The 21,064-nt window shown below is 42.4% G+C and overlaps 1 long non-coding RNA gene and 1 pseudogene across 1 annotated transcript; both read left to right on the top strand.

The window, feature by feature from the left end:
• Window positions 1–415: 415 nt before the first annotated feature.
• On the top strand, window positions 416–565 carry LOC113890647 (annotated as a pseudogene).
• Window positions 566–6,899: 6,334 nt separating this feature from the next.
• LOC113890463 lies at window positions 6,900–7,633 on the top strand. The gene is made up of 2 exons (XR_003510497.1): window positions 6,900–7,009; window positions 7,199–7,633. It is a non-coding gene; the product is annotated as an uncharacterized LOC113890463 (long non-coding RNA).
• Window positions 7,634–21,064: the final 13,431 nt, after the last annotated feature.

A 21,064-nucleotide genomic window follows, 5' to 3' on the forward strand; every position in this document is an offset into this window, starting at 1 on the left:
CATTCCTCCTGGATCTTCACATAGTTCTGTCCTGCGATGGTTTCTCCCAGCCTTCACTACATGCTAGTCTTCTCTCTGGACCATCTGGAGCACTGGGGCCACCCTGATCTACATGATTTCCCATCCAGATTCCAGAGGAACTGCTAGGCTGGCAAAGGTTGAAGGCCCAGGCATGGAAATCACCAACTGGTCAGACTCCAGATTGGTGCTCCTCAACACTCAGTAATAATTAACAGTTACAGAATGCCACCAAAACTATGATTTGAAGGTGTTACGTCCTTTAAAAACATTAATACACATTACTTCTTAGAACAGCTTTAGGCTTACAGATAAACTGAGCAGCTAGTACAGAGTTCTCTCACTTATGGTCTATTCTCCCTCACACAATTTCCCCTATTATTAGTATTTTGTATTAGTAAATACAGGACAGTGGAAATACCATGAGCAGGCAGGTGGTATTGAGGCTTAGCCATTGCACTCTGTAGTGCTGACCTGATTTCCACAATGTGGGAAACATGACTGCATAATTTGTGGTAGTAGGGAACTGCATTCTCACTCTCCCCTGACAATTAATGGTTAATAACAGGACAATTCAGTATATTCAGGAGTTTTGGTAAATTCTTGGAGGGCATTTCTGGGATGTGTTTCCCTGGAAGATAAACCTTCTGGCTCCCCTTCTAAATCCTTTGGGAAAAAAGACTGTTGCTGCATTCCTTTCAAATGCCAGGCTGTGAATTGAGGACCAGCAAGATTTAATGAGGATTAAGGCCTAATCAACCAACTGGGTATACTTCCTTTTGGATCTCATTCCACTGGGACTAGAATGGATCAGGTTACTCCACTGCAGAAATGCCAGAGATTTTGAACTCAGGAAGACCTGTGTGGCCAAGTGACTACCTCTCCCAGCTGAGGAAGAACAAATGTTTCTGATATGTCCCTGGCTTTCCCTCTTTATTTTTCATAATACACCACCAGAGGTTGAAATCTGGCTGAGAACCAGGGTTACTGAGCCAGGAAAGACCATACAGCTTAGGGGTGGCGGGGAGGAAAACCAGGACCCTTCTGTAGTAATCTCTAGGCATCATTTGTCACGTCTTCCGATGAACCCATCACCACTACATTTTTTGTGACTTCCTGGTTACTGGACTGAAGTGAAGTGAAATTTGCTCAGCTGAGTCCAACACTTTGCAACCCCATGGACTATACAGTCCATGGAATTCTCCAGGCCAGAATACTGGAGTGCGTAGCCTTTCCCTTCTCAAAGGGATCTTTCCAACCCAGGTCTCCTGCACTGTGGGCAGATTCTTTACCAACTGAGCTATCAGGGAAGAAGTTGAGACAATACTTTATTCATCTCTGTGTTCATGATTCCTGGTGCTGAGTCAAGTACTGAGGAGGTTCTCAGCAATTATCAGTCACAGTTTGAATAAAAGTTGCAAATCTCCAACCATGTCAACTACGTTCCAATTGTACTGTCAGGGATGCTTTGCTTTCTCCCACTATGTAACAAAGCCCTTTACTTAGAGAGGAGTCCGCTCTACATTATCCTTGCCATATAACACTCACCAGTGTGACTCTGAGGAAGATACAACTGTTCTTAGGATTCCTCAATGGTTCACACTGTCATTAGGAAGAGATGTCCTTGATCTACCCTCCCAGCCTCTTGGCTGCTGCAACACCCCACCTGAGGAGAGCAAGCACATTTTGTTGAAAATATCCACTTGCACTCTTTCTCTCATGGCTTTGATTTTCTCAGGGAAATACAGCATTAAAAAAAAAAAGCACTCAACAAATATTTAAGAGATACTGTGTGTAAAGCCTTTCAAACTCTAAATGCAAAAGAATATTATTAATATCTCTGCTTCAGATATAAATGTCCCCTCCTTTCCTTGGCCCCTTCTGGCAACAGGGCAGAACTATTTAAAGTAAAAATGGACATCTCCAATTCTTCTCTAAATATCATTTATCCATCTTGGCCCATACTTACTTGGAAGGCTTCCACTGCAAGGGCAGCTCCAAGGTCTAGACGGGGCAGGTCTAGGGCAGAGCCTCAAGGTCCCATCCTCCTCCTTCTGAAATTGGTGCTCCCAGCAGTATAAACCAATCCTGATCCAGCATGTGGATCACCTCGGCAGGTGCACAAGTTCCCTGTGGACTAAGTTACTCTCCCAGTTCTTCTTGCTCAGCTCAGACTGCTCCATGAAGAGTTGGATGATGCTGTATGTAGTCCTCTGTTTTCCTTGATTTTCCTGAACTCAACTTGTCACTTCCTTTGGTTAGCACCATTTCCTTGGCCTTATTTGGGTTATTCTCATCTTCCAAACTTGCTGATTTTCTTTAATTTTAGTGTGTGGGCTCAGTTGAGGCTCCTGCAGGAAACACAGAAAGGACCAAGGCCAGATCTTGGCTGCAGTTCCCAGGGCACATTTAGCATGCATCTCAGCCCCTTATGCAACTCTAAGAAAACTGAACAGGATGGAATTCAGAGAATTTGAATAACAAGTTTATTTTACTGATGAAACTGAGGCCCAAATAGATTAGGGGATTTTCCCAAGCTCCAACCATGCAAATCTCCAACCCCTTGGTGGCAAGAAAGCCACAACAAAGCTGTGGATACAAGCTTCTCTGTCCAAAGCACATGATACACCCTTTAGGAATGCACAGCTGAATTTCAATGGACATTGGATCAAACATCAGTATTCCCACTGTTAAAACAAAAATATCTGAAAGACCTTTTCTGAGACAATTCTTTTACTACAGTCCCTTAGTCCTATTATTTATACTCAGTCAGTTTTCAATCCTGGCCAACAATGGGACAAAGGAATGCATGAATACAAATAAAATTTATCAAAGCCGTAATTAAATAATATTTATGTGACTCTCTGTAAAATGCCTGGCTTCTGTGTTAAAAGATCATCTTCCTGAGAGCAGGAGCTCTGCCTGCCTTATTCACCCAACCCCCCTCAAGAGCCTGCCGTGAAAAAAAAAAAAAATCCTGCTAGATGGAATATTCAGTAAATACCAAGTGGATAAGTAACAGTTACCAGGAATAACTAACTTTTACTAGTGTTCTAGTCCCTATCATATTCCCAGTCAGATCCTGTCCCAGGTCTGTGCAGAAGCAATAAAAGCACAGCCGTAAGTAAAGCAGTACAAGATGCAAATACCAACACACCATATACCAAGTCTGCTTTACATGGTGATTTCATTACCCTCTTTGAGCAGATTGATCTTATATACAACAGAGAAGAACACATAATGTAATAGAGAAGACAGCATTAACTTTGCATGAGTAAATGTAATCGTGCAGCAGACAGGCTTCAATTACTGAGCATTAGCTATACAGGTAAAGAATATCTATGTCATAGTCACTGTGGTGCTTCCTAAAATTCTCTGGAGATAAGGTTCAAGAAACTGCATTTCAGACAAAATTTCCAAGGAGACCGTCACGTAAGGAAAAGGTCTGACCACTAAACAGTCTAGAATGGAAATCCCCAAAGCCCTAGTGGCAACAAGAATGACTCAGATTAAGCAAAGCAAGACCTTTGTCAAGGTGGCCTCTCAAGGGAAAATGTCTCCTTTTCCAGGAAGGGTACCTACCTGAGGTGGGACACAAAGAGGACCCTGCTTCCCCAGTCTGAGCTTTTAGTGCCTCCATTGTCTTAAAAGACTCTGCTCTAATTGGTGGGCTATCTCAGCCCTCGTTTGGGTCATTTCTTTATCAAGATCTCTGTAGCTCCCAAATATGGCTGCTGCTACTGGCTGTGTCCCTAGGGCAAGCTGCAGCACCTCTACTGCTCCAGGAGACCCTCCAAGACCAGCAGGAAAGCAAATGGGAACAGGTGGGTTAAGTGGTCTGCAGTACCTATGGCTGCAAACTGTGGAGAGGAAGAACAGGAAGGCCACTGCTCTGAAGAGACATAAGAGGACTTCCCTGGTGGTCTAGTGGTTAAGAATCCACCTGCCAATGCAGGGGACACAGTTTGATCCCTGGTCCGAGAAGATTCCACGTGCCTCTGAGCAACTAAGCCCATGTACCACAACTACTGAAGCTCCCTGCCTAGAGCCCATGCTCCACATCAAGAGAAGTCACCGCAATGAGAAACCCATGCACTGCAAGTAGAGAGTAGCCCCCAATTGCTACAACTAGAGAGAGACCAGCACAGAACAAAGAGGCAGTGCAGCCAAAAGTAAATAAAATCTTAAAATATGTAAATAAAATAAAGAAACACAAGGAAAAAAAGACCTCAGTTATTTTATTCTCCTCTTGGAGAAAGAGATGGCAGAGGTCAGTTCTGGGCTCCACAGTTCTATGCTTTCTCTTAAGTGACCTTTCTTCAGATGAATTGAAAGAAATCGTGACCGACAGAATTCAGGTCAATAGCAGATGGTGACTGCAGTCATGAAATTAAAAGATGCTTACTCCTTGGAAGGAAAGTTATGACCAACCTAGATAGCATATTCAAAAGCAGAGACATTACTTTGCCAACAAAATTGAGCCACAGAATATTCCAGAAACTTAGTCAAAGTCACACTGTAACTCAGTCAAGTTTGAACCTACAGCTTAAGATACCAGAATGCTCTGATTTCTCGTTATAGAGATTTCCAATGAGAGAGAAAAATACCAGTCTCTGATGCCCTGAGATGGCCTGACACTTACAGTCTGACTGATTTCGTCTCTTGTTGGAAATAAACAATCTCAGATACAGAATATCAACTTAAGACAAGGTTTTTCTGAAACCTTTATAAAATCAATAAAAGAAGGCACCTTCATAATTTTGCCCAGAGAAAAATAAGGTCACTGGGCAACCTACAAAATCTCAAACATCTTCCTGTTTTCATAAGGAAATAACTGCTACATCCTTACTCCAATCATAGAATTGTGCACACTAACAGTATTCAATATGGAGCAAACCCTGTTTTTTCCAATCTGTCCCCAAATCACAAATCACCCAACCAAGCCCAAATCTTATAATAGGATTACACCCAACCACACCTTGAAACCAAGTATCCTGAAAGCCAAGTTCCTCTGGGAGTTTATTTTTAAATTATCTATAAAAAAATATTATTCCTTTTCTTGTCCAACACCTGATCCTCTCAAGACTGAGTATCAAAGAAAAGTGGGCCACTGACATGGAACAGGACCCTATGGGGCTCTCCTATTTACAAAAGCCTTTCCATGTCCCTCATTTCATATTTGTTGGGGAAAAGTTTCAGCTTCCTAGACCTTCACTGGGTTTCAAAGGGCAGATTCAAACTAATTAAGTGAGGGAATGCAGAGACAAAGACGGTCAAGAAATAATAATACATGTTCTGAGCTAACGTTAGCCAAAAGGGGAATATGGCCAACATTTAGACATGGAGGTGAAGCAGCTGTTGTTCTCTGAAGGTCGTTCACAGTATCCAGCAGATACCAGATCACCACAGTCCCAAGCCCTACAGACACTTAGCAGCAGGTGCCAAGAGGTGACAGCTACACTGTAACACACCTTTCCACAGACCTCCCTAAGCTTCACTTTGGTAGCTGGAAGCACTCGGACTGTTGGATTGACAGGTTTGTTGACTCTTCAACTTCTCTCCTGAGTGGACACGACTGAGCTACTCAACAACTTCCCTCCTGAGCTTTCACTTCCCCAATTCTTTTCACAATTGGAAAGAAAGAAACAATAATGCAGCCATGGGGCACAGTCTAGGTTCCAACTCAAGGAACGTACATAACTATCTGATACATATCTCTTAATTTCTTCAGGAACTAGGGCCTCACCCACGTGGGAAGGATGGTGGGAGGATGGTACATTCAGGCAGAGCACAGGCACCGGAACCCCAGATTAGTTAGAACCGGAAGACTGACTGAGATTCCTGGAACAGGACCCTGTTACCTCACCACCAACCAGTCCAGGAAGATCATATACCCTGCAGCTCTCCCCCTAAAGACTGCCTATAAAAACTCTCCCCCAAAACTTATCAGGCCGTCTGAGCCTTTTGAACAGGCAGGAGTCCCCTTTCTCCTTGCCCAGCCCTGCAATAAGCCTTTCTCTGCTTCAGACTCCTGCATTTGCTTTTGTTTGGCCTTACTGTGCCTCCAGCACACAAACTCCTGTTACACAATCCAGCAGAGCCTGAAGGGCATGGGTGCACATAGTGTGAAGTGGAGCACGGTGGTCGCTTCGATTTCCACCCCCCAACGAAACCGGCAGCGCCTTCCCCCATTCTGCCCTGGGGTCCCAGGAAGGGGACATCCCACGAAGTCCCAAGGGCTCTTCTGGGGACGTTCAGAGTTCCCAGGGCAGCGGGAAGAGGATGATTGCAAAGAGGAAAGGGACTTTTTTTTTTTCCCTGGCGGGAATTTTACCTCAGGGCAGAGAACTCTAGAAATGCAGGGAGAGCGGGTGCATTTAGGGGAGGCCTAAAAGTCCCTCCCTGTCGCTCACCCCGAATGGATTTCAACTCTTTCCACGACGTCCAAACCTGAAGAGACGGCCGCGGGCCGGCGCCCCCTGGCGTCACGGAGGAAGCGGCTCGGGTCCGGGTGACGAGAGGTGGGGCGGGAGGCGAGTCCTGGGCCCTCCCAGCTGAGTACGGTCTGGATCATCTGTGGGACAGTACCCATTAGTCGTTGTTCCGTGGTGTAGTGGTGAGCGCCCTGGGCTCTGAATCCAGCGATCCAGGCTCAAATCTCGGTGGAATATTTCTGTTTAACTAGAAGGCTTTTTACTCCCCTAATAAAACCTGTTTTCCGGCTCCCGTATCCGCGACCAGCGCGGTGCGCACGGATTTGGCAGGCAGGTATGAGATCATCCCGGGTGTCCCCGCTGGACCCGGGCGACTCAGCCCGTTACTGGCCGTCCGAGGCCCGGCCCTGCCGCCAGGGGGCGAGGCGACCTAACCATTGCCATAGCCCTGTCGGGTCCCCTGGGTCTCGCGGGTAAAAAGCAGAGACAGAGACTCCAGAGTCCTGCCTCCCCAGGGGGCTTCGCACCGCACGTCTTGTAACTGCACGGCTGTCCTTGTGAGTAAATGGTGGCGGGAGGTGGAGGGGGCTGCGATGTCGCTGATCAGCCAGGATGGCAGCTTTCGGGTAGAGGGTTCCAGACCTGAATGGGAAGAACTGTATTTTATTCAGGTGCCCTATTATTCCGAATTTTAATTGATGCTATTCCAGTTCAGTTCAATTTTATTTAGAAATTCTCGTTCCTAGGTCTCCAATGGATGTGGAAAGCCACTGTTAGGCTAAGATTTGAAGCTTAACTCCAGGAAATTTCGTCCTTTCTTCTCAAGTTCAGCCAGGAAGAGGAGAAAGTTCAAGGATCCAGCATCTGAGGAAACCAGGGGTCCCTGACCCACCTCCACCCAGGCCTTTGAGCCACCCGCTGAACTTATAGTCAAGGCTAGACTATAAGGAATATACCTTGTTTGGTTACACGTGAGTTGGAAACCACATTGGTTTTGTTATCATTATAAAATGAATTTCTAAGGTGTCACCTCTGGACACTGAGAACACAGTGTAAAAATTAATCTGTTAAAGCCTTTTGTAGAACAAGCATATGGATAAGAACTATCCCAAGAGACTATAAAACAATAATTTATATGTACCCCCAGGACAGTGACAAAATAAAACTGCTTTCCTCAATTATATTGTTATTGGCATTGTTGGTATTTTTTTATTCTTTTGTCTATAATGCACAGAAAATTAAAGGAGACTGTATGAGATACCACATTTCTATTCCAGTTTCATTAAAAACGAAACTACTGATATTAGTGGAAAGAGATTCAGCTGAAAGATAGACATTCAATTTAAAAAACCTGTAGTTCTGAATTTGAATTATGAATATATATGAATAGGTACAAGTATGAATATATATTTGCTACCTCTGTCCACTGCAAAGATGTAGAAATAAAACAGTTCTAATGGATATCTTTAGGTTAAACAATTTGATTTGGAAATAATGTTTTGCACCAAGAGAAACCAGAGATTCTTAGAGTAATGACTGACTCCAAGTCAGAAAATAGTCAAGATGAGACAGAAGCACCTTGTCATACTGATATCAAGAAAGGTCTCAAAGAGAATTAGAATCTTATCAAAAGGATGAAGGAGCCAACTTAAAGTCACTTTCACTACTGAAAGAGAAGTTAATTGGAGTATCAGTAAGGGCTATATTGCAATGAATTGAATTATTTTAATGTGCTTTAAACTTCAAATTCATATTAGCACGGGGTGGGGGAGAAATAAGCTTATTGGTGACCACAGAGGATGCTTGGGAAATTGTTCATTAAGTTGAAGTTTTCTTTACAGAAGGTACCACTAAGTAAGTAAACAGTATTTAGGGGAAGTTTCTTTTTATACAATTGTTCCAGTAAATAACATATAATGATGGACTATCACCATTTTGCTCCACATAATCAATTAATGAGCATAGAGCTTGAACTTGAAAAATTGCTAATATTATTTGAAGAAACACACATGACTTGATGTGTCTCCTAATCAGAGAGCACATACCACTTCTGAGGCAGTCTTGCCAAGATATTAAACATGAATCTCCTCAGTCTCTATGACAAATAGGGAGAAACATGGAAGCAATAACAGATTTGATTTTCTTGGGCTCCAAAATCACTGTGTAAGGTGACCGCAGCCATGAAATTAAAAGACGCTTGCTCCTTGGAAGGAAAGCTATGATAAACTAGACAGTGTATTAAAAAGCAGAGATATTACTTTGCCAACAAAGGTCCATAAAGTCAAAGCTATGGTTTTTCCAGTAGTCATGTATGGATATGATAGTTAGTCATAAAGAAGGCTGATGCTTTCTAACTGGGGTGCTGGAGAAGACTCTTGAGAGTCCCTTGGACAGCAAGGAGATCAGATCAGTCAATCCTAAAGGAAATCAACCCTGAATATTCATTGGAAGGACTGATGCTGAAGCTGAAGCACCAATACTTTGGCCACCTGATGCAAAGAACCAACTCGTTGGAAAAGACCCTGATGCTGGGAAAGATTGAAGGCAGGAGGAGAAGGGGACAACAGAGGATGAGGGGGTTGGATGGCTTCACTGATTCAATGGATATGAGTTTCAGCAAATGAAACTGATGTTAAAGGACAGGGAAGCCTGGCGTGCTGCAGTCCATGGGGGTCACAAAGAGGTGGACTAGACTTAGTGACTGAACAACAAGCAGGACTGAGGAACTGGATTTTAATTGTATTTAATTTATAATTCATGTGAAAGTAAAGTTAAAAACTGAAGACATGCACAATATTTTTCTATTAACATAGCTTTAAAACTCTGGTAGAATTACATTTCCTTTCAGTTCAGTTCAGTCGCTCAGTTGTGTCTGACTCTTTGCGACCCCATGAATTTCAGCACACCAGGCCTCCCTGTCCATCGCCAACTCCCAGAGTTCACTCAGACTCACGTCCATCGAGTCGGTGATGCCATCCAGCCATCTCATCCTCTGTCGTCCCCTTCTCCTTTTGCCCCCAATCCCTCCCAGCATCAGAGTCTTTTCCAATGAGTCAACTCTTCGCATGAGGTGGCCAAAGTACTGGAGTTTCAGCTTTAGCATCAGTCCTTCCAAAGAACACCCAGGGCTGATCTCCTTCAGAATGGACTGGTTGGATCTCCTTGCAGTCCAAGGGACTCTCAAGAGTCTTCTCCAACACCACAGTTCAAAAGCATCAATTCTTCGGCGCTCAGCTTTCTTCACAGTCCAACTCTCACATCCATACATGACCAGAGGAAAAACCATAGCCTTGACTAGACGGGCCTTTGTTGGCAAAGTACTGTCTCTGATTTCAATATGCTATCTAGGTTGGTCATAACTTTCCTTCCAAGGAGTAAGCGTCTTTTAATTTCCTTTACTGTGTAGTATTAATTAGCATGTAGAAGATGATATTTGTATTAGTGTGTCCTTATAAAGGGGCTTCCCCAGTGGCTCAGCAGTAAAGCATCCTCGTGGAGTGCAGGAGCTGCGGGTTTGATCCCAGGGTTGGGAAGATCCCCTGGAGGAGGGCATGGCAACCTGCTCCAGTATTCTTGCCTGGAGAACCCCATGGACAGAGGAGCCTACAGTCCATAGTGTGGCAAAGAGTCCGACACGGCTAAAGTGACTTGGCACGCAGGCACTTGCTTATGCTGCTTATACTTTTTTAGTTTTCAGTGGGGCTACTAGAAAAATCTACATTACGTATGTGGCTTGCATTTTCTTTCTTTTTTTAAATAGCATGGCACTAGATTTTACCACCAAAAAGGAAACATAGAGGACAGAAGAATTTCTTAAATTACACTCAGGTATACAATTTAGATTGCCGTAATGCTACAGAACACACAACTCAGTTTCTTCAACAAATGATTAAAAAAAAAAAGGCGTGTAAGAGACCAAGAGAGAGCTAGAGCGAGAGAGTAAGAACAAGAAAGAGAAAGGAAGGAAGGAAGGAAGAAACCAAGGGTAAACATATATGTAAAGACTTAAACACATATCCTACTGATTACAGTTTGTGGATTTTATTTGGATACCAAGAAAGGATACTAACTTAAAAACAATAATTGAAACAACTTTGAACAACATTTTATGATATGAAAGATGTTTAATTAATTTATGAATAAATGTAATGCTATGAGGATAATACTTTCAAAAATAGTTCTCATTTAGAGAAACACATCCATGGGGTCGCAAAGAGTCAGGCACGACTGAGCGACTTCACTTTCTTTCACTGATGTAATTGGGGCTTCCTAGGTGGTGCAGCGGTAAAGAATCTGCCTGTCAATGTAGGAGACACAAGAGTTGCAGTTTGATCTCTGGGACGGGAAGATCCCCTGGAGAAGGAAATGGTAACCCACTCCAGTATTCTTGCCTGGAAATTTCCATGGACAGAGAAGCCTGGTGGGCTATAGTCCATGGCGTCGCAAGCAATTGGATATGACTGAGCACACACTGGCATAATCACAGATGAAATATGATGTCTGAGATTTGCTTTAAAAGGTATAGGAATAGGTAAGTGGGTGGACTATAGTAAAACAAGTTCAGCCATAAGTTGATAATTGTTCTGTTATGTCTACTTTTATGTACTATTGAAATTCTGCATTTGAAAAAGAATGATAGGAGAGCACAGGTCTACCTGGAATAATGGCAGCTGAATCTCTCAACATGAAATTCAGAGGGCTAGGGACTAACATAGAGAGTCATGGACACCGCTCAAAACCCTGCCCCAAACAACCAGGGGCCAGAGAACACTATAGATTCCAATTGGTTCGTATTCAGCTAGGTGTGGGAGCCACACAGCAGTAGCAGGACCAGCAAAGACTCTGCACATAGAGGAGAGGACAGCAGGGAGGGAGTACTTGGGAGGGAACTCAGGTAAAATTACTCACAGAAAGAGCATGTGGATAAACTCATAAGATGTCTGAGACCTGGTTGGCTATAGCTCTGGTAATTAGGGAATTGACACGAACAGGTTTGACAGTGCAGGGGACCAGAAGGTGGCAATCTTGAAGAAGCCCAATTACTGGGATCAAGTGTGAGATCTAGCAGAAGGGAGCATCCTTTGGATGTTTGTAGTGAAGAAAAAGAATGGTGCAACTGGCAGAAATTAAAGTTCCCACTGAAAGAAACAGAATCCCAGAATTAGGAGACATACGATATCTTTCCCAAAACCTTACCTCTGCTAGAGCAATTGCACAAGACAGACCAAGAACTAAGGAATCAACTATGCCAATCAAAGCACTAGTTTGTTCCTACCTAGAACTAATCATGTAGCAGACACTTATTCCAAGGTGACAAAAAACAAAAACAAAACACAAAAACATATACAAAGAGTCAAAATTTTAGTTCTTGAAAAGATTCCCTTCAAAATCACCCACAAAACATAGGATAAATGTAAAATAGCATCTGTATCTGAATTGTTTCTGAACAAACATCTGTAGAAGCACACAAACATGCACATGGGGAAAAGCCCCAGAACTGCAAATAAATACACAAGATAGAAGTAGAAAAGAATGAAGAAATGAGAAGTGCCAGAAATTAGAAAAAAATGGAAGAAAATAAAATTCTCTGAAAAAGAGGCTAAATGACAAGGTACCTAAGGGATCATATTTGTCTGAAATTATAAGGGACAATGAACTAAAAAAAGTGAAAGATCAAACAGAATAGAAATGAATAAAAGATAATGAGAAAGGATCAGAGAGAAAGTCATAAAGACCTGGGAGAAACAGAACTGGAACAATCAGCTTTAAGATGTATCCCAGTAAAGGCTAATAAATTAAAAAAATTTTTTTTCCTGTGAAACCCCAGGTCTCCCTTTGCCCTCAGTGGAAAGAAACTCAATTTACATTCTACATCTCAACACAACATACAAAGCAAGATGATTTTTTAAAAAATCAATAAATTCATTGTGGACAAGTCATTTATGTTCTCCTAAGCTGTTCATTCAGACTTAAATTGAAGACAGTAGGGAAAACCACTAGACCATTCAGGTATGACCTAAATCAAACCCCTATGATTATACAGTGGAACTGACAAATAGATTCAAGGGATTAAATCTGATAGAGTGCCTGAAAAACTACAGGCAGAGGTTTGTGACATTGTACAGGAGGCAGTGATAAAGATCATCTAAGAAAAGAAATGCAAAAAGGCAAAATGGTTGTCTGAGGATGACTTATAAATAGCTGAAAAGAGAATCTGAAGGCAAAGGAGAAAAGGAAAAATATACCCATCTGAATGCAGAGAGATAAGAAAGCCTTCCTAAATGATCAGTGCAAAGAAATAGAGGAAAACAATAGAATAGGAAAGACTAGAGATCTCTTCAAGAAAATTAGAGATACCAAGGGAACATTTCATGCAAAGATGGACACAAAAAAGGACAAAAACGGTACGGACCTAACAGAAGAAGATGTTAAGAAGAGGTGGGAAGAATACACAGAAGAACTATACAAAAAAGATCTTCATGATCCAGATAACAACATGGTGTGATCCCTAGAGCCAGACATCCTGGAGCACAAAGTCAAGTGGGCCTTGCTGCTACTGTTACTGCTGCTGCTAAGTCGCTTCAGTCGTGTCCGACTCTGTGCGACCCCATAGACGGCAGCCCACCAGGCTCCCCCGTCCCTGGGATTCTCCAGGCAAGAACACTGGAGTGGGTTGCCATTTCCTTCTCCGATGCAGGAAAGTGAAAAGTGAAAGTGAAGTTGCTCAGTCATGTCCGACTCTTCACAACCCCATGGACCACAGCCTACCAGGCTCCTCCGTCCATGGGATTTTCCAGGCAAGAGTACTGGAGTGGGGTGCCATGGGCCTTACAAAGCATCAAAACAAAGAAAGCCAGTGGAGGTGATGGAATTCCAGCTGAGCTATTTCAAATCCTAAAAGAAGATGCTGTGAAAGTGCTGCACTCAATATGCCAGCACATTTGGAAAACTCAGCAGTGGCCACAGGACTGGAAAAGGTCAGTTTTCATTCCAATCCCAAAGAAAGGCAATGCCAAAGAATGTTCAAACTACTGCAAAATTGTACTCATCTCACACACTAGCACAGTAATGCTCAAAATTCTCCAAGCCAGCCTTCAACAGTATGTAAACTGAGAACTTCCAGATGTTGAAGCTGGTTTTAGAAAAGGCAGAGGAACCAGAGATCAATTAGCCAACATCCGTTGGATCATAGAAAAATCAAAAGAGTGTCAGAAAAACATCTATTCTGCTTTATTGACTATGTCAAAGCCTTTGACTATGTGGATCACACAAACTGGAAAATTTTGAAAGAGATGGGAATACCAGACCACCTGGCCTGCCTCCTGAGCAATCTGTATACAGGTCAAGAAGCAACAGTTAGAACCGGACATGGAAAAACTGACTGGTTCCAAATTGGGAAAGGAGTACTTCAAGGCTGTATATTGTCACTCTGCTTATTTAACTTATATGCAGAGTACATCAGATGAAATGCCATGCTGGATGAAGCACGAGCTGGAATCAAGATTGCTGGGAGAAATACCAATAACCTCATAGATGTAGATAACACCACCCTTATGGCAGAAAGCAAAGAGGAACTAAAGAGCCTCTTGTTGAAAGAGGAGAGTGAAAAAGCTGCCTTAAAAAAGCATTCATAAAACTAAGATCATGGCATTCAGTCCCATCACTTCATGACAAACATATGGGGAAACAGTGGAAACAGTCAAAAACTTTATTTTCTTGGGCTCCAAAATCACTACAGATGGTGACTGCAGCCATGAAATTAAAAAACGCTTGCTCCTTGGAAGAAAAGCTATGACAAACGTAGACAGCATATTGAAAAGCAGAGGCATTACTCTGCCAATAATGGTCCATCTAGTCAAAGCTTCCTTGGTGGCTCAGACGGTAAAGTGTCTGCCTGCAATGCCGGAGACCCAGGTTCGATCCCTGGGTGGGGAAGATCCCCTGGAGAAGGAAATGGCAACCCACTCTAGTACTCTTGCCTGGAAAATTCCATGGACAGAGGACCCTTGCAGGCTACAGTCCATGGGGTCGCAAGGAGTCAGACATGACTGAGCAACTTCACTTCACTTCACTTAGTCAAAGCTATGGTTTTTCCCTTGGTTGTGTATGGTGTGAGAGTTGGATCATAAAGAAAGCTGAGCACTGAAGAATTGATGCTTTTGAATTGTGGGGTTGGAGAAGACTCTTGAGAGTCCCTTGGGCTGCAAGGAGATCAAACCAGTCCATCCTACAGGAAATCAGTCCTGAATATTCATTGGAAGGACTGATGCTGAAGCTCCAATACTTTGGCCACCTGATGTGAAGAACTGACTCCTTAGAAAAGACCCTGATTCTGGGAAAGATTGAAGGCAGGAGGAGAAGGGGACAACAGAAGATGATATGGTTGGATGGCATCAGCAACTCGATGGACATGAGTTTGAGCAAGCTCCGGGAGTTGGTGATGGACAGGGAAGCCTGGCATGCTGCAGTCCATGGGGTTGCAAAGAGTTGGACATGACTGAGTGGCTGAAGTGAACTGACTGAAGCTCTCCATGCCTCAAAGCAATAATAAATATGCCAAACTTAGGTAGTCGTCATTCCATTATGAGGAATCTTTAAGGATGAACTCTAATATTTAGAGTTCCTCCAGAACTGACTGAGGAAACTTTGAATTCTGTACATCTGGTCATCATTGCCTATATGTAAATGAAGATTTAAGACAGTGGGTATTGGGCTCTGCTATGCAGGCAGCCTGGGCATGCTCTTGACCTTCTACAGGGAATGTGTTGGCCCTCCCGGGGTGGGACAACCATCCTGTGCCAGTGGAGGGTCCAAAGGACCCAGTGGGCCCCTCCTCCAGCTCCTACATCTACCCTACCAGTTATTGCACTAAAAATAGATGGGGAAAATGTAGTATATAAAGGGTATACATTTGATTGGGTTGAAATAATACTATAAGAAGTGGTAGGTAGGCTGTTTGAAGACTCAGAGTGGGATGTTGCCAGTATTGCTTGGAGGCTCCAGAAGAGGCGAGCCTGTGTATACAGTGCCTGCAAGCTGGTATTCAGGTTGTAAATCACTCTTGGGAACTGCTGGGTCCTTCTGGGGCAGGGAGCTTAACCTTTTTCGTGCCACAGTTCCCTCCCCCAACAGAAATATTGAAACGCGTACAGTGAAATACATAGAAATACCAAGGAAATAAATCGTGTTGAGATACACTGAGCGAAAATGATTGGAAACGTTTGTGATACAGTAATACGTGCTTCTTCATGAACACAGTAGAGAAGATCTAGCAGACACTCAGGTAACCAGAATTTCCAGTAACACAACCGCTTTAACATCATAGGAAAATACCTGCTTTCTGTTGACATAGGCATGAGCTCTGCAAATACTGCAGAGGTGTGTGCTCAGTGTTCACGACTGAAAGAATATTGTCTGCGTGGGGGTGAAAACTTTTTCTTGAACGGAGAGAGGGAGACAAAAAACATATATTTGGGACTTCCCCGGTGTTCCAGTCGTTAAGACTTCGTGCTTCCACTGCACCGGGCACAGGTTCCTGAGATCCTGTGCGCTGTGCATCCTGGCCAAAAAAAATATGGGTGTTAACAGTGGTTTGTGGTCTTCCAAAGAATCATAGTGCATAAACAGATACACAGTATGTTTGTGGTATTAAAGTTTTGGACGGGGGTGAGGGGTGGGGAGAGTAGGGGGAAAAAATGCTTTAAAAGCTTTCCTAGAGGGGTAAAATGAAAAAAAGGAAGTGTTCTAGCAGAAACAGTAATAAATGAGGCCGCTAACTTTAGTGCCTTTTTCAGTGTATTTAAGACTAGAGTCCCTGCTCTTGTGTTTTCTAGTGAACAGTGTGGCACCTTGAGTCATTTATTCCTGAGCCTATTTCCACGCTTGCTCGTTGGAAGCAAAGATGCTTGTCTATGTGGCTGCAAAGATAAATGAGTTAAGGTGTGAGAGTCTGCAGTGGGTGCTCTGTGGCAATATATGGGGGATGGTCGTAGTTGTGCTTTGGCGCTTAACAGGCAGAATGGGCAGAAAAAAAAAAAAGAAGTGGTAGGTAAAGGCAGAAGAAAAAAGTATAATAATGTCCTTGATCATCACAGTGATAAAAAGTTGAAGTTGACATATCATTTAAAAGTTATACTTCAAATATTAGAAATGTACAACATACTAAGGGATTAAGAGGTAAAAAAATTTTAGTGCATTAGCTATCCAGTCCTTCCTAAATACCAAACACACACACACAAATATGGCATACACAAGTAAAATAAAATAACACAGAGGATAAGCACAATAAATACAATCTACTACAAATGGTAAATATAGCTTAAAAGATGTGGGAGAGTTTAAGATATAAAGATGAATAGGAAAAGCAAGAATATTTATATTAATTTATATCCATACCTACTAAAATCAATCATGATAATAATACATTATAACACTGAATTTTAAAATTTCATTAGTCCAGAGTGAAATTCAAAATAAAACCTTTAATGATATAGGAGGGGCAGCAATTGTCCTTCCCACAGCACAAGGCCTACAATACAAGTTTAGAGAATGATAGAATTAGAAAATTTCCAGTGCACAAACACAAATATAATAATTGACACATATCAGGGATGGTAAAATTTTCAGAGAAAGAGCATCATACAATATGAAGTTCATACACTCTCAAATTACCACTAATCAAATTATTGATTATAGATAGAAAAATATGTCATTCCGATGAATGGACCTTATGAGCCCCTGCATAACAAAGTGTCCGATGCTAAGATGACAACAGTGGTGACAGGAAAAGTGGATGCCCTCAGACTCCAAGGGGCTGCACTGGGAAGCACAGAGTGTACACTAGCTGGTGTTCTTGGCAAAAAGGGTTCACCTGAATTTAATTGTGAGGAAATAATCAGACAACTGCAAAATGTAGACCACTGAGCAGACAACTGGCCTGTCCTCTGCAAACAGGTCAACGTCTGCCATCAAAGACATCTATGAAAAGGAGAGGAGATGTTTGTTGTTCCAAAGGACTAAAGAAATATGGTAGTAACACACTATAGTAACATGTACTTCTTTAGTCCTTTGGAAACTGAGACATCTCTTCTCCTTTTCTTTTTGTCTTACTTGGGGAGATATTGACTTTTTTGTTTTAATTTTTTTTAATTAACTGTTTGAAGAAAGACAGGCCAGTTGTCTTGTTCAATGATCTAAATTCTGCAGTTATCTGATAACTACCTCATGATTAAATTCAGGATAGACACTTTCAGCAAGAACACTGTATAGTAAATGCTGTCTGCTCCTAGCACAGTCCGTCTAGTGGCAAAGAATGACAGGGTGATATGGTGCATTCTTCCAATTGCTCCCATGCTGGTGTCTGGAGGATGAATATTGAGGGGAACAAGAGTTAAGGTCTCTCTAAACTGTGTGTCCATCAAAGCACTGGTCTCCTTCTCGATGCATGACACTTGGAGGCTGATGAGTGAGATTTCTCCCATCAATTCTGTTTCACGGAGAGTGGTTGTTGATTGGGATGCTGATTTTCAGGTAAGGATCCCTCCAGTGTGCTGTTTGGGCTTTAATTTGACTTGCTGTGTAGGTCTTTTTCATCAAATGGAAAAGGTAAATTTTATGGTGTGGTTTCTTAGAAATTGGCAATATCTTTTCTTAGTTCTTAAGTAACTGGTATCTGCAAAAGACAGAGAGAGAGAGAGAGAGAGGAGAGGAAGGGAGAGAGAGGAAACGTGAGTGCCTGTTAGGTTCTGGTGATAGCTGAGCTTGGAGGGATGGCCACATGGTAACTGAGGCCAGGGTCAGACAGAGCTCCTGTTGACAGTAAGAGCTGAATTGAAAAAGTGAGATCCATGAGTCATAAGAAATACCTCCCTAAACTTTCACCCAGCCTGTGGTGCAGCACCTAGGGACCCCTGGCCTCACCCCACTTGTACTTGGTGATAGCTCAGCTCAGTGCTGCTTCCAAGCCTTAACTGGATCCCCATCACTTAGTCCTCAACAGTCATTTCACTCTCGAATCCCCTTCATCTGGACCAAATGATAGCTTTCCACACATACGAGGGATGAATGTGCTACACACTCCTTATACAGAAACATACTGCTATGGGAGCAGAGGATCCTCAGTAGAAAAAGACACCCTCTTTGACCTCTACATCCCTGCCTTCTGAGGAGGAGAAGTGGGCTACAGGGAGAATCCTGGAATGTGAGCACCAACAGGGACCTCAGAATGTATCTAAATCCAATTCTAAAATTTACAGATGAGGAGCTATGCTTTCCTGGGGCTAGTCAGTTCAGTTCAGTTCAGTTGCTCAGTTGTGTCTGACTCTTTGCGACCCCATGAATCACAGCACACCAGGCCTCCCTGTCCATCACCAGCTCCCGGAGTTCACTCAGACTCACGTCCATTGAGTCAGTGATGCCATCCAGCCATCTCATCCTCTGTCGTCCCCTTCTCCTTCTGCCCCCAATCCCTCCCAGCATCAGAGTCTTTTCCAATGAGTCAACTCTTCGCATGAGGTGGCCAAAGTACTGGAGTTTCAGCTTTAGCATCATTCCTTCCAAAGAAATCCCAGGGCTGATCTCCTTCAGAATGGACTGGTTGGATCTCCTTGCAGTCCAAGGGACTCTCAAGAGTCTTCTCCAACACCACAGTTCAAAAGCATCAATTCTTCTGTGCTCAGCCTTCTTCACAGTCCAACTCTCACATCCATACATGACCACAGGAAAAACCATAACCTTGACTAGCTGGATCTTTGTTGGCAAAGTAATGTCTCTGACTATCCAAAACCACATGGCTTGTTACCGACAACCCAGGCCACAGCCCCTTTCTATACATTTGGGGGAAGGGAGAGGGAAGGCTCCAATCTGGAGAAGTCCATAGTTAATAGAAGGTGTTTGGTCACCCTCCTGGACAGGAAAAAGACTTTACAGAAAAATCCTGTTCCAAAGGGGCTGAGGAACCAATGAAAAAACAGGAAACTTGAAATGAAATCAGCAAAAAGAGATCAGGGAGTAACTGTGGCTCAACCTATTTGCATCCCATGGACACCAGAATACTATGAAGGTGATTGCATGCTGGATCCACCTGAGTCATTTCTAGGTCTATTCTCAACATCTAGACAAAGAAAACTCTGAAGTGAAAAAGCATTCATTTTAGATATACTAGATTCTCATGACTTTTTTAATCACACTTTTCCCAGAATTTCTCCTAGTATTTTATGCTAGCACATAGAAGAGCATGAAAAAGAATAAACGTAGAAGAATGAGGCCTAAGATTCATTATGGAGTTTTGCATACATAAAATATTTAAAGAAAAAACAATTTGTTGACTCTATAGTTCTGAGCCAATTAGTAGGCTATGAAACCCATTTAGTGAATAGTGAACTACAAGTTGCAGTTGCATTAACAGTAGAAATGAAAACACTGAATTTCATTCTTACAGTAAGAGGAGGTAGTATTTTTTTTTTTTTTTGGAAGTGGAAGGTAATATTTTATACTCTGGGTAATGTTTGTATGTAATGTTTATTTTAAAATTTATCTTATACTACAGAAATTGTGAGAAACTTGGATTCAAACAGAGAGATTATATATCTAACTCATCTATATTTTTTTCTCTCATTTCTCTTCTCTAGGTTGTACAGTTGAGAGAAAAATGCGAATTCCTTAATGGCTGATATTCAGCTTTTTTATGAAGCAGCCACATACTGGCCACTGCCATAAGTTAATGATACCCTACCAAATCCACAGACCTTCTAATCCCTGATGCATATTAGCAGAGTTTTGAAAGATATTGATACCCAGACCTCACCCCAGAACATTAAAATCATAATTTCAATGGCTTGGGTTAAGGTATTCATATTAGATCAAAGCTCACCCAGTTTTTATTTTATAATAGCATGATTTAGAACTACTCACTAGACCTATATATTTCATACCACTCTTTTTTTCTCTCTACATTGAGTCTACCATGCACTTATTTCTCCCTGGCCCTAAAGATTTTTTGGTCTTTCTCAGACCCTCTCATATAAATAACTTGTCTTCTCAACTAGATTTGGCTGAAGCAATGATTATCTTGTGTATCTCCCTGGGTCTTCATAAATGTGGCCCAAAGTTAATTCACTACAATGCTGTCCTACATTCCCTGCCCTCCGATTCCAACTCAGTTCATTTTTGGGGATTTTTACTGAACATGTAGAAGGAGTAATTTCAAAAAAAGAAGGGAAGAGGTCTGAATGCCTGTGCATCTCATGCTCTATGAATATTGAAAACCTGGCCTCTGTATCTCCGTTTGGCCAATGTCCCTTTAAGGATCCATCCACTGTACTCTATCTAATGCCAGTTCCAGTGAGTTCCTGGAAGCCCCCTGCACATTAGCAAAGTTCTGCCCACCAAGGCCTGAGGGGAAACAAGACTCAGGTCAGTCCAGCACTTCTACCTATGACCCAGGTTCTTATTTAGTTTTTGTAATCAGGCCTCTTTTTCCTCAGTTTCAGCACTTCTTATTCAGGTGGAGAAGTTGAGGGTTAAGGATTTTCCTAGGTTAGATTCTCCAAAAGTCAACCCACATGCAAGTAATTCATTAAAACATGATACTGGAAGAAAGAGTTTGTTAGGGA

The sequence above is a fragment of the Bos indicus x Bos taurus genome, chromosome 3, assembly GCF_003369695.1.
Source record: "Bos indicus x Bos taurus breed Angus x Brahman F1 hybrid chromosome 3, Bos_hybrid_MaternalHap_v2.0, whole genome shotgun sequence".
Taxonomy (NCBI): domain Eukaryota; kingdom Metazoa; phylum Chordata; class Mammalia; order Artiodactyla; family Bovidae; genus Bos; species Bos indicus x Bos taurus.